This window comes from Petaurus breviceps, unplaced genomic scaffold, assembly GCF_028583685.1.
Source record: "Petaurus breviceps papuanus isolate PSGF00001 unplaced genomic scaffold, PetGlider_PUasm1.0 90881, whole genome shotgun sequence".
NCBI classification, from domain to species: domain Eukaryota; kingdom Metazoa; phylum Chordata; class Mammalia; order Diprotodontia; family Petauridae; genus Petaurus; species Petaurus breviceps.
Genome location: NW_027187369.1, coordinates 16722301 through 16736676, shown reverse-complemented (window position 1 = coordinate 16736676; position 14376 = coordinate 16722301). Strand labels below are relative to the sequence as shown.

General features: G+C 37.2%; 1 long non-coding RNA gene across 1 annotated transcript in view; it reads right to left on the bottom strand.

The window, feature by feature from the left end:
• Positions 1–7365: 7365 nt before the first annotated feature.
• The window catches only part of LOC138150624 (uncharacterized), an 87154-nt gene continuing 80143 nt past the window's right edge, over positions 7366–14376 (bottom strand). The window contains exon 3 of the long non-coding RNA XR_011165598.1: positions 7366–7487. This is a non-coding gene — a long non-coding RNA (uncharacterized lncRNA). The remainder of the gene's footprint in view (positions 7488–14376) is intronic.

Sequence of the window (14376 nt, the reverse complement as noted above, 5' to 3'; positions counted from 1 at the left end):
GTGGAGGTGGTTTGGACTAGGAAGAGATCAGAAAATCAATTAGGTTGCTATTTCAATAGTAATGAGGGACTGAATTAGGGTAGTTGGCTGCAGAAGAGAGAAGAGAGACATAGAAATTACAAGATTTGGCAACAAAGTGGATGTGTGGGATGAAGGAGAGGGAGGAATTGAAACCTGATAACAAGACTGCAAATGTGGATGACTGAAAGGTGATGCCCTCTTCCATAATGGAAAAGGTTAGAAGAAGAGTAGATTTTAAGGGAAAAGAAAATGGAATGAGATCTGTGACAGGTCACAAACTATCCATGCCTATATACCCTGGATAATAATCTGTCCCACCCCTACTTCCCGAATAGGAGAGGTTGGGATGTTATTCACAACATGGGAGAGAGCAGGGATGGATATAATGGAGGCATATGGAATTTTCTCAATGACATTTTCTCAGTGCAGCTGGAGCTGTGTGTCCCTGGGTAATCCCAGTTAGGTTATAACTGCTCTGAGGGGCCTATACCTATCTCGGAAGGGGAGGGTTTAAGAAATCTCACAGTAAAAGGAGAAAAAGAGTGGGGGAATGTTAGGGGATTAGGTATGATTAGACACAAGACTGGCTATCATGGAGATGGTAGGACTAAACCATCCAAATGCAGGATTTACCCTATCTGCCCCTCCCCCCCCCAGGTCAAAGGTTGGCTTTATGTATTTCATTTGTTTGTCCTGTACTGTAATTCTTTAAGACCAGCCAAAGTCTCTTACACTTAAAAAAGATTTTACAATTTTTGTTGTTGTCGAGTCATTTCAGTTATATCCAACTCTTCATGACCCCATTTGAGGTTTTCTTGGCAGAAATACTAGAGTGGTTTACCATTTCTTTCTACAACGCATCTTACATATAAGGAAACTAAGACAAGCAGGGTTAAGTGACCTGCCCAGGGTAACAGAGCTAGTAAGTGTCTAAGGTCATACTTGAACTCAGGAAGAAGAGTCTGGTTCCAAGCCTAGTGCTTTATTCACTACACCACAGTTACAAAATGCTTTTCCCGACTTTATCTTAGTTGATCCTCTCAATATGCCTGTGATGAAGTGAGGAGGAATTTTTAACTCATTTTACAGAGGATGAAACATAGGTAAAGTAAGTGACAGAATGTAATGGGAATGTAAATTTAAAGATCTTCCCTGCCCCTAGGCTAAAGTGCACCTGGAGCCTGGGGTGGGAGGCTTGTTTTTCAGTAGATACTTCTGGATTGGCCAGTGAGTCAATAAGGTTGTTACATTCTCTGAGCCAGGAGAAGGCTATATAAGCCCTGATGTGTAGCTTTGTTTTTGGGGCTCTTTGAGAAGTGTTCTGTGATTTGATCTGAATTCTGGGAAGCCGTTGTTGAGAGTCCCCCGGCTTTGAAAAACCCAGATGTTGATTTGGTATGGATGTAATGGTTGGACAGTTTGAAATCTGTCTACTTGATCTGTTTCTCTGTCTTGATAATTCTGTCTGTATATTCTGAAGTTCGGGGTGCTAACCTTTTTTCCCCTGAACTAGGTAAACAATACATATTTGACTGATTAAAGTAAGCTTGTTAACCCATTCTTGAGTTGCTTTCCTTTATCAAAGCAAATCCAAGAACCTGTGTTGGAATCCACCCTGAGGACGCTTGGGGTGCTTGCTGCTACACAGAACCAGCACTCAAACTCATACTTCCTGTCTCCAAGGACAGCACTCCACCATACCATATTTATCAACAGTAGCAATAATAGCTGACATAAATGTAGTGCTTTAAGGTCTGTAAAAAAAAAATTATACACACTATCTCATTAAAATATCACAACAATCCTGTTGTACAACTTCATTTAAAGAGGAGGAATCTGGGGCCCTGGGGAAGTGGTTGTGCCAAAAGTCCCAGAGGAAGACCCTTCTGAAGCTCAGACTACCATCATAAGCACCAAGTCTCACTGGGTCAGGCCTGGACCTCCCTTCCCATCTCTAGGCAGAGCCAGAATTGTGGTCCCACCAAAGCCTGCTAAAAGTCCTCTCCTGCCATTCAGTCACTGGATTGCTAGGGTGCAGTTCCACCATCACCCCAACACCAAGTGCTATCACAGTGCAACCACCATGCCTTTGCCTTGCCTTCTCCTAGCTTCCTTTTAAATGTCCACTTCCATTTAAACATGCTGCAAATTTACCACTAGAAAAAGCTCACATCACCTCACCTTCACTGGAGCTCTGGTTACAGTGCCGCCAAAATGATAAAGCACAAATGAACCCTCAGTCCTGTGCAGCCCCTTTTGGTCCACAGTAATATTAGCAATGCTGCAAAAAGAGACATGCAAGGGGAAGACATGGGCAGCTATAAGGCACAGTAGATAAGAGTGCCAAGCCTGGAGTCAGGAAGATTCATCTTTCTGAGTACAAATCTAGTCTCTGATATTTACTAGTTGTGTGACCCCTGAGAAGTCACTTCACACTCTTTGCCTCAGTTTCCACATCTATAAAATGAGCTGCAGAAGGAAATGGCAAAGCATTCCATCATCTTGGCCAAGAAAATCCCAAATGAGGTCACAAAGAGTTAAAACTGATTGAACAAAAGCATTAAAAATCAATTAGACTAGACCATTCATAAACTTTAGTTTAACTGCTTATACTTTAAATGAAGAATTTTTTTTCTCATGGCCAGTGAGTTGGTATACTCCTGAAAGAACCATCATGATATTTTTACTATAAAAGAAACCAAAAGGGGTGGCTAGGTGGCACAGTGAATAGAGCACTGGCCCTGGAGTCAGGAGGACCTGAGTTCAAATCCACCTTCAGACACAACACAAAAACTAGCCATGTGACCTTGAGCAAGTCACTTAACCCCAATTGCCCTACCTTCCCCCCTCCAAAAAGCAAAAAAAAAGAAAAGAAAAGAAACCAGAAGACAAAAAGCTTAATGAAACAATGACTACCTACCTCTCTTCACTGAGGTAAATAAAGTAGTGAGTGGAGCTGGTTTTGTACTTAGCCCAAAGGCATAAAGAAACATTATTTCAAGATATATTTGGTCTCCTTGTCTAGCAGTGATCTCAACGAGCAAAAAGAAAGAGATGTCATTAATAGACAGTAGCTTGGGTGCCAACATCTCTTTTTCACTTGAAGATGAAGTAGAGAAATCTTATGAAGAACCTGAAAAGATCCTTCAAAGCAAGTTGACAGATAGGTATTTGGTGCCTTAATTGCAAAGATGACTACAGGGAAGGCTGGCCAAAAAAATTTGGAAAAGATGGGTCAAGAAATGAATGATACCAGAGGTGTGCAGAATATTTGGGAAACTCATACTTGTATTGCAAATGGTATCTTCAGTAAGAGAGGCAGAAGGTGCTAGACATAAAAAGGCCTGAAATCATCACCAAAAATTAAATGGACAATCATAGTAACCATAGTTATGGGTGTTCTTTTGGAATCAGCTGTCAGCTCAATTACTGGATGAAGAAAAGTTCAAAACAGAAAATACATAAAATCCAAATACTGAATCTAATTTCTCACAGTTTCTTAGAGAAATCCTTTCCTAAAGGGAACTTTTTGGTTGCTTTTGTCTTTGTTTCCCCAGGGCCTAGCATAGGATCAGGCACATAGTATGCACATGATAAATGCTTATTGAATTGCTAAAAGACAGTTGACAAAAGGAGCAGATCAAATAAAGAGAAAAAGCAGGCAAGGGCAATGTCTACTTAAAATAGAAGCTCATTTGCCAAACATTACAGGAGAAACAAGTGGAGAAAGTACAAGTATCGTCAGTCCCACCCCCAACCTTAGAGAAGAAACTAGAAATTCTTCTAGCTCATAGCCTCTATGGAGGATCCTAGGGGAAATGTACGCATGTATACTGACACCAGATCTTTACTTCAAAGCATACAGGTCACATTACTAAAAGAAAGATCATCTTAATGAAAACAGAAGAAAAACAACAGAGTGAATTCCCAGCCACTTACCTCCCTAAATAAGAAGCTTCCTCTGTCTGAGGCACAACCTGAAACTGGCTCACAGCAAGCCCACCTGTTCCCAGCCCTTAGCATCAGATGCTGCTACTCTCAATCAAAGGTCCTCTTGCCCTCCTAGGTGCTTCATTTCTTCCAACAAGGTCACCTGGTGGGACCCTCCCTCATTCACTCAGATGCCAGTGAAGACAAAACACGTGCCAAACTTTTTTCTTGCCCTTGGGTCTTTGACTTTACTGATGAGTGGGAAAAGAAGGATAACTAGGAAGAAGAATTTCCCTGCTGGCCAGAGACACCATATCCCCTCACTCACTGCTTTAGGAACTTCTTTTCTCATTGACTTTACTATCACGGAGTTATTTGTGGCAGAATTTGCTGGCCTCTGGCCATATAAAAACCTTCTTAGAGAATAGGGACCTTTTCAAAAATTATAGGTTCATATGTGGTGACTATCAACCTTTCTTTCTCTGACCCCAAGGAGGAATACAATCTATCTTCCCACTTATTCAGGAAAAAGCACATGCTGATTTTTCCCTAATTCCCTCTCAAGTAAGTAAATGAATGGGATTGTCCTAGGCCTTTAACAATTGCAGCTAGTTACCATCCTTACTTAATTCTCTCAGGAAACACCATCATTTTGGGAAACTGGGAAGAGGGAAGTAAGCCAATAAGAGCTGTATTTATTTACTTTGGAATTCTAATCTTAACCCCCATCAGAACTTCTTCTGTGAAAAAGGGCAAATACTATCTTCATGGCTGATACAAAATTTTAAATTTAAAAAATTTAAAAATATTATTCTCTCCCACCTCCCCATTCCCATTGGAAAAAGAAGGGAGGAAGGAAGAGAAAGAAGGGAAGAGAAGGAAAGGAGGGAGAAAGGAAGATTTATTAAGTGTTTACTATGTAGGAGGCATTGTACTAATCACTCTTTGCAAATGATAAGATGGTATACCAAGAGAATCCTAAAGAATCAAGTAAGAAATGAGCAGAAATAATTAACAACTTCAGCAAAGTTGCAAGATATGAAATAAACCTACATAAATCATCAGCATTTCTATATATTACCAACAAAGTTCAGAAGTAAGAGATAGAAAGAGAAATTCCATTTTAAATAACTATAGACAATATAAAATACTTGGGAGTCTATATGCCAAGACAAACCCAGGAACACAATTACAAAACACTTTTCACACAAAGTCAGATATAAACAACTGGAAAAATACTAATTGCTCATAAGTAGGCCAAGCCAATATAATAAAATATGACATAATATAATAAAAATGACAACTCTAAATCCATTTACTTAATCATTATCATATCAATCAAACTACCAAAAATTATTTTATAAAGCTAGAAAAAAATCATAGCAAGATTCATCTGCAAGAAGAAAAGGTCAAGAATATCAAGGGAAATAATAGGGAAAATGTGAAGGAAGGTAGACTAGCTGTATCAGATCTCAAACTGTATTATAAAGTGGTAATGATCAAAATAATCTGATATTGGCTAAGAGTTAGAGTGATGGATCAGTGGAATAGAATGGGTACACAATACACAGTACATAATGACCACAGTAATCTAGTATTTGAAAAATATAAAGATCTCAGCTTTTAGGGCAAGAATTCACTGTTTTACAAAACTTTGCTAAGAAAGCTGTAAGGCAGTTTGCCAGAAACTAGGTATAAAGACCAACATCTCACACTATATACCAAGATAAGGCCAAAATGAGTAGGTGATTTAGACTTAAAGAGTGATACCATAAGCAAATTAAGGGAGCATGGAGCAATTTACCTGTCAGACCTATGGATGATGGGAGAATTTATGACCCAACAAGAGATAGGGAGTGTATGGGATGTAAAATGGATAATTTTGATTACATTAAATTAAAAAGGGTTTGCACAAACAAAACCAGTACAAACAAAATTAGAATGAAAAAAGAAATCTGGGGAATAATTTTTATAGCAAGTATCTCTGACAAAGGCCTAATTTTTCAAATATGTAGATAACTGAGTAAAGTGGATAATAATATGAGTTATTCCCCAATTGATAAATGGTCAAAAGAGATGAACAGGAAGTTTTCAGATGAAGAAATTAAAGATATCTATAGTCATATGAAAAAATGCTTTAAATCATTTTGATTAGAGAAATGCAAATTAAAACAACTCTAAGGTACCACCTCACAACTATTAGATTGGCTAATTTGACAGAAAAGGAAAATAACAAATGTTGGAGAGGACGTGGGAAAATTGGGACACTAATGCACTGTTGGTAGAGTTGTAAACTAGTCCAACCATTCTGGAGAGCAATTTGGAACTATGCCCAAAAGGTTATAAAACTGTGCATATTCTTTGATCCAGAAATAAATAACACTATTAGGTCTGTAACCCAAAGGGATCAAAAAGGATAGAGGGGAAGAAGCTATATGTAAAATATATATATATATATATATATATATATATATATATATATATATATATATATTTATAGTACTTCTTTTTGTGGTGGTAAAGAATTAGAAATTGAGGGGATGCCCATTAATTAAGGAATGCCTATAAAAGTTGTGCTATATGATTGTGATAGAATAAATGATGACCAGGATGCTTACAGAAAAACCCAGAAAGACTTCCATGAACTGATAAGAATGTGAAGTGAGGGGCGGCCAGGTAGCACAGCAAGTAAGAGCACCGGCTCCAGTGTCAGGATGACCTGGAAATTTTATCCCAGGCTCAGACACTCAGCACCACACCCAGAAATACCTGGCCATGTAACCTTGAGCAAGTTACTTAACCCCGATTGCTTAAAAAAAAAAGAAAGAAAGTGAAGTGAGCAGAAACAGAAGACTACTATACTCAGTAACAGCAATATTGGATGACTTAGATATTCTCAGTCATACAAAGATTCAAGACAATTCTGAAGGATTTTTGATGAAAAAATGCTATTCACCTTCAAAGAAAAAAAACTGAAGGAGTCTAAATGCAGATCAAAGCATACTATTTTTTAATTTTTTTGTATGTGTCTCCTTTCACAACATGGCTATTATGGAAATATGCCTTCCATGACTAAAAGATGTATAATATATCAAACTGCTTGCTGTTTCAAGGAGAGGGTACAGGAGTGAGATAATTTAGAACTTAAACTTTTTTTAAAAAAAAAGCAAATGTTAAACATTTTTATATGTAATTTAAAAGAATAAAATATTTTTTAAAAAACAAAGAAGAATGGGGGGCCAGGGTATAGGGGTGGGTTTTAAAGTAAGTATGTATTGTGTTCTTGAGTCTTCTAGTGCAGTTTTGCACTAGCCTGGGATGTGGGTGAGGTGGTGTTGAGAGAACTCTGGGTCAGTGAGCCTCAGTTCCTGGGTTATAGTTTTTTTTTTTTTTACCTTGCTTTGGATTCTTGATGTTCTAGACCATGGAAACAGCTGAAGACTCCTTATCTTCAGTTTTGCAGAGGTTTTAGAAGTCATGGGGATCAGAGAAGAGGTTTGGTCCACTATCTTATTACTCGCATGACATGGAAACTCCTGAATATTGTAAAAGAGAAAGGAAAATTATGAGAGCAAAACTTATGTCCTACACAGCAAAAACAATGAGCAGAACAGAAAACCTGGAATTTGCAATGCAAGCCCCAGCAAAGAAACAAAACAAAACAACAACAAATCCCTCTATCAATTTTGGATAAATCTAACAGAAAACTAAACAAAAGGGGAAATATGAACTTAATAAATTTCTGGAGAATCTGGAGTTACAAGATTTATGGCATCTTTTAAATGGGACAGCAAAATAGATAGATAGATATTAATAGAAATTAAACGAATAATCAGAACATATTAGGGACAATTATTTGCTACCCAAACCAAGAACACAAAAGAAATAGAGGAATGCCTTCAAAAATATAAATTACAAAAACTATCAGAAGATGAGAAAGAGATCTTAAATCATTCAATTTCAGAAAAGGAAATAGATCTAACTATAAAGGAGCTACTAAAGAAAATTCCTACTCCTCATGGATTCACAGGAGAATTATATCAAACTTTAAAGCTCAGTTACTACCCATAGTTTACATTGGTAAAGTATTATTGGTATGGCATTAAATTATTCTCAAAAATTATTATTCTCAAAAATTCTGAAAGAAACAAAGCTACTGGAATCCTTTTATGAGACAAATATAATTCTAAGATCTAAACTAGGGAATGATAAACTACAGAAAGAAAACTGCCAATATCATGAATGAACATTGACTTAAAAACTTTAAACAAACTCCTATCAGACTACAGTGATTTTTCCAAGAAATCATTTCTTATGATCAAGTAGGATTTATACCAGGGATACAAAGTTAGGAAAACAATCAACATAATTAGTTATATTAAAAACCAGAACATCCAAAACCACACAACCATCTCAACAGATGAAGAAAAATTCTTTGACAAAATATAACCCTGCATAGTACAGGCATAAAGGGACTTTCTTTTAACAAAATAAAGTGTCTATCTAAAACCAATAACAAGAATCATATGCAATGGAGATACACTAAAGCCTTTTCTAATAAATATGGGAATGAAACAAGAATACCTACTGATATAATTCTGGAAATTCTGTTGTTGTTCTGTGATTTTCAGTTATGTCTAACTCTTTGTGACTTCTGTGGAATTTTCTTGACAAAATTACTGGAGTGGTTTGCCAATTTTTTTTCTCCAGCTCCAGGCTTGGTACTCTATCCACTGCACCATTTAACTGTCCCTAGCTAGATGGAAATTCTAGTAATATAATTAAGACAAGAGAAGGGAATTAAAATAATAAAAACAGGTGAAAAGAAAATAAATCTGTTCCTGTTTGCTGATGATATGATGGTTTACTTGGAAAACCTTGGGGAATCAGCAAAGATAGTAACTGAGACAATAGCTTTGGTAAAAGTGCAATTTATGAAATAAATGCTCAAAAATCAATAGCATTTCTATATAATAATGACAAAACACAAGAAGCAATTAAGAAAGAGGTAAATCCCATTACAAATAACTACAAAATGTGTAAAGTATCTGAGCATCAGCCTCCCAAAGCACACCAAGACTCATATAGATTTAATTATAAAGTGTTCCTTAAAAGAAATAAAGAACAATTTCAATAGCAGAAGGAATATTAAATATTCAAGGCTTGGCCATACCAATATAAATACTGAAAATTATGATACACTTTTAACACCATATCAATCAAATTGCCAAGGGGATACTTTATAGAACTTGAAAAAATAGTAACAAAATTCATTTAGAAAAATAAAAAAATATAGACTATCAAGGGAAATGATGAAGGGAAGTAAGGACCAAAAGGGAATAGCACTCTCAGATCTCAAACTATATTATAAAGTAGTAATCATGAAAATATGCTATAGGTTAAAAAGATATACCAGTGGAACAGATTCAATGGGAGAGATTCAGAAACAATACAACTAAATAACTCAGTGTTTGATAAAGTAGAAAAATAAGTTACCAAGGAAAAACTCTCTATTTGATATAAACTGCAGGGAAAACTTGAAAGCCCATCAGTTAGGAATGGCTAAACAAACTTGTGATACATGAATGTAATGGAATATCACTCTGCTGTAAGAAACAATGTATGTGATGAATACAGAAGAGCATGGAAAGATTTATATGAACTGGTGCAGACTTCAAGTAAGCAAAGCCAAAAAACTACAAAAATGCAAATGAAAAGAATGACAAATCAAAAGTAACAAATGTAACAAAATTATAAAGATCAAACAAGACTCAAATGAAGAGATAGGAGAATACCTCCAATCTACTCCCTTGGTGGAGTTGGAAGGTCCACAGGCATTCCACATTGCACATGTTTTCAAGCTTTTTCAATGTATTGCTCAATTGTGCTGACTTTTTTCCTATCTAAAATTAGATTTGTCCTATGGGATGGCTATCTTGGAGGGAAGGGGAGGGATAGATGGGAAACTATCTTGATGTTAGAAACAGAAAATATCAATAAAGACTCATATTTAAAAAGAGACTGGAACATTGGAGGAAGTGCTGAACAGAAATATAGGATTTTGTATTTGACCCTAGCAGTGAAAGGGAACCTCCTTGAGTTTAATAAGTTTGGGGGAGACATGGTCAGACCTAATAACAGCTGTCATCTTCATATTGCTTTAAACTCTGAATGACCTCGTTATGACCATCCCAACCTCACTGTATAATGGAAAGAATCCTGGATTTGGAGGCAGAATACCTATATTCAGACCTTGATTTTGCTGCCTGCTACCTCTTTGACCATGGGCATGGCACTTGAACCCTCTAGACTTAGTTTCCACTCCTGTAATATGGAGAAGTTATGCTAGATGTCCTCTAAAATCTATGATCTGTGATCCCACAAACAGTTCTGTGATGTTGGTACCAAAGGAACTGTTATTTCCATTTTACAGATGAGGAAACTGAGGCTTAGAAAAGTAGCAAACTGGGGTGGCTAGGTGGCACAGTGAATAGAGCACCAGCCCTGGAGTCAGGAGGACCTGAGGTCAAATCCAGCTTCAGACACTTAACACTTACCAGCTGTGTGACCTTGGGCAAGTTACTTAATCCCAATTGCCCTGCCAAAATGCAAAAAAAAAAAGCAAACTATAAAGCAACACACTTAATTTCTCTGTGTTGAGTTCATGTTCAGTTTCTCAAAAGAATCACCAGCAAATCCATGTACTAATTGGACTTTTTGTGAGTTAGGCGGTGGAGTGATCCTTAATTGTGCATGAAACAATTACATTTAATTTATATAAGGACGAGGTCAGAAAATCTTTTACCAATTTTTCATACAAGACACCCACTACAAAGAAAGGATAAATTGAATAGCAAAAACTGATAATGATGGTCAAAATAACATTGAATTTTTTCAGTTAACTGCAGGCCATGGATAAATAGTATCCTGCCAAAAGCAGATCTCTGGGCTTTCAGGGAAAATGGAATGGCTAAATGGAGGGTGGAATTAAAGTTTGCATTACTGGTAACTTTCAATTAATTAACACAACCGCCTACCCTTGACAACAAAACACTTAGAGGAAACACTTCTGACAAACAATTCTAAGCCAAAACATGTGTTACTTCTGCTGTGCTGGGACCTGTTATGTCAAGCAATCTGATCAAAAGCATGAAGAAGTGTTTAAGGTGATTAGGACATCCAAGAGAGAGTTCTAAGTGAAAACATTCAATTCTAACCTGATATTTCACAGGTACTTCTAAGGAAGTATTCCTGTTAATGCCCCAACAGGAGGTGAGATGATGGGTCATCCAAATAGTAATGCTAAACTTAGAAATTAGTCAATTATGAACAAAAGAATACAGAGGAAGGTGTGCTGGCCATTCTCAACATTCTCTCTTCTTTCTGGAGCAGAACAACTTCAGCATCCAGGTTTCTGTGAAGAAAACTAGGCTATCTTCAAATATTTGAAAGTCTACCATGTAGAATAGGAAAGCAAAAAAAACAAAAAACAAAACCACTGTCCAGCATTAAAGTTATCCAAGAGCAGAATGCTCCACTCCTCCAACTCATTTCTGAAGCCTTTGTAATCACGCTCCCATTCTCATCCCTGCACTAAAACTATTCTCTCCAAGATCTATAACAATCTCTTTATTGATAAATTAAATGGTATTTTCTCAGTCCTTATCTTTTTTTACCTCTCATTCTTGTATTTATAGCCTCAGTGTCCAGCATACTGTCTTGCATAGAGTAGGCACTTAATAAATATTTTATTGTACTGAATCCAGATGCCTTGATGGGATGGATTCTAGGAGTCAGAGAGGTTCAAAGCACTAACCTTGAATTCATCATCTCAACAAATGTTTGTCAAGTACTTGCTGTGTGCACGTTACTGTGGGGGATGAATACAGTAACAAATGATGGGGGGTTCCCAGCCCTCATTAACAGCTAGATAGAGTTCCAGGCTTTGAGTCAGGAATACTCATCTTCATGAGTTCAAATCTGGCCTCAGACACTTAATAGCTCTGTGACCCTGGGCAAGTCACTTAACCCTGTATACCTCAGTTTCTTCACCTGTAAAATGAGCTGAAGAAGGAAATGTTGAAGCCCTCCAGTATCTCTGACAAGAAAACCCCAAATGGGGTGATGAGGAGTTGGAAACAACTAAAAAACAACTGAAGAACAAGCTCTCATTAAACTTACAGTCTAGTAAAAGAGCTAGGACATACAGGTGAAGTAGTATAATATTCAAATATGGGAAGTTGATAAGAAAAGCATAAAGCCCTAAGAATTCTGAAGAAGAAAAATTCCTCTCTGGAGAGGATAATCAGGGAAGGCTTATTGCAAGAGGGAGCAGATTTAGGTCCCAAAAGATCAATTGTTCATATATACAAAATGGCAAAGAATTTCAGAGGTGCAAAAATCCCTAGTAGACATCTAGTTCAACTTGTAATTTTTACAATGTTAGTTATAATTGGTCATGTATCCTTTGCTTGAAAAGCTCCAATGAGAGATAGCACTCAAAGGCCCCAGCAGCCCATTCTACTTCGGGATATTTCTCATTTTTAGGAAGTTTTGCCTTACAGCAAATTTAAATTTGCTTTCTCTCAATTTCTCCTCGTTGCTCCTAGTTCTGACCTCTGGTAGAGGACAGAACATTCCTAATCCTCCTCCCCATGACAGCCTTTTAAAGACAGGTATCATTTCCTCCCCCTTGTCCCATCAAGTGCTAGTTTTCTTCTGGCTAAACATGTTCAGTTCTTTCACCTGATCATCATTTGTGATGATCTAGAATCCTTGCATCGTCCTAATTCTATTCTTCTTTATTCCTAGCTGAGAGACCTTTCTTAATGCAGTCTAATAGGACCACATTAGCTTTCTGGGTTTTAATACTGAAGGATCTCACTGTTGGTTCATACTGAAGTTAGAGCTCAAGCCAAAGATTAGGAAGAAGGCATTCCAAGGCAGAACACTGCAAAGACAGCCAGGGAATGGGAAAGTAGGGGAAATGTAAGCTTTCTGTTTGGGCTTGAACAAAGACTACATGAGGAAATAAAATTTGAAGGGTGAGTTAGAACCAAGAGAGTAGAGGGCCTGGATTACATATTAAGCAGTAAGAACTTTATTTGGTAGACAATCAGAATCCATTGAAGGCTTTACAACAGGACAGCAACAAGATACAATAATATCCCAATAATATGTGCTGGGAATTTTAATCTGGCAGGATGGCTTAGAGGGAGGAGAAACTGCAAGTAGGGAAGCCAGTTAGGAGGCCACAAATAGTCCAGAGGAATGGAGTAAAGGGGATAGACTGATACAAATGATACCATGGATGTAGAAACAGCATTTGGTGAGTGACTGGGAATAGGAGCAAGAGAGAGAAAAGTGTTAAAAATGACAGAGGTATCAATCCTGGGTGACTGAGACAATACATGGGGATGCCCCTGAGAGTAATAAGAAATTAGGAAAAGAAGCAGGTTGGAGGGTGCTCAGACAGGAAGCAGGTGCATTTAGCTTTTTTATACAACCATCCCAGGTTCTAAACACTTTCCTGGGACTTTGGGTAAACTCTGCTTAAAAGACACATTTTAATTGGATTATGAACATTATCACTTATCATTCTCTATTGAAAAAGTCATATAATCTTTCCTTAAGCTTATAGCATAATTAAGGATGTTTATAGACCTTCTGCTTGAAGTGGTTTAAAGTTGCGCACTGAAGGAGTGCCACATAGTTCCCAAAGAGTATAGTCTCTCCTATATTATAAAAGCCTGAGATGAAGTTTATTGTATGCTCTTCTGACTGTCATATACTTCTGAAAACTTGGATTTCAATTTCAGATCTGGTCTGAAATGAGACAGCATTTTATAATTTTGCATCTTCGTGAAGTGATCAAAAATATAATTTCCTACAACTGACAACTATTTGCAGAGGAGAAAAAGACAGAAACAATATAGAATTTGCAGGTCAGATTTTTGAAATTGAAACTTTTCAGTGAAATCTGACTGTCTACCCACCCCAAATTACCTTGTTTATGTTTTGCTTTTACCCATGAGTATTTGTTGTCTCCATTGATGAAATGCAATCTCTTTAAGGGCAGAGACCATTTCTCTTTGACTCTGTTATCCCTAGCATTGTGTACAGTGTCTGGCAGACAACAGATGCTTCTTTCATTTTAAGGATGAGAGAACTGAATAGAGAGGAGTTAAGTGACTTGGTGAACCAAGATAGTAAGGAGCCTGGCCAGGATTAGAACCCAGGTCCTCTGACACCATGTTCATTGATCTTTGTTACTATACTAAATTGCTCTCAGATGTTTCCATTTATCTTATTTGAGTCTCCTCAGCTAGACCTAAAACTGCTTGGGAGCAAGGACTATGTGATATATGAAACACCTTACGTAGCAGTGACTTGATCAAGGCAAACCATGATCATTTGATATGTTCC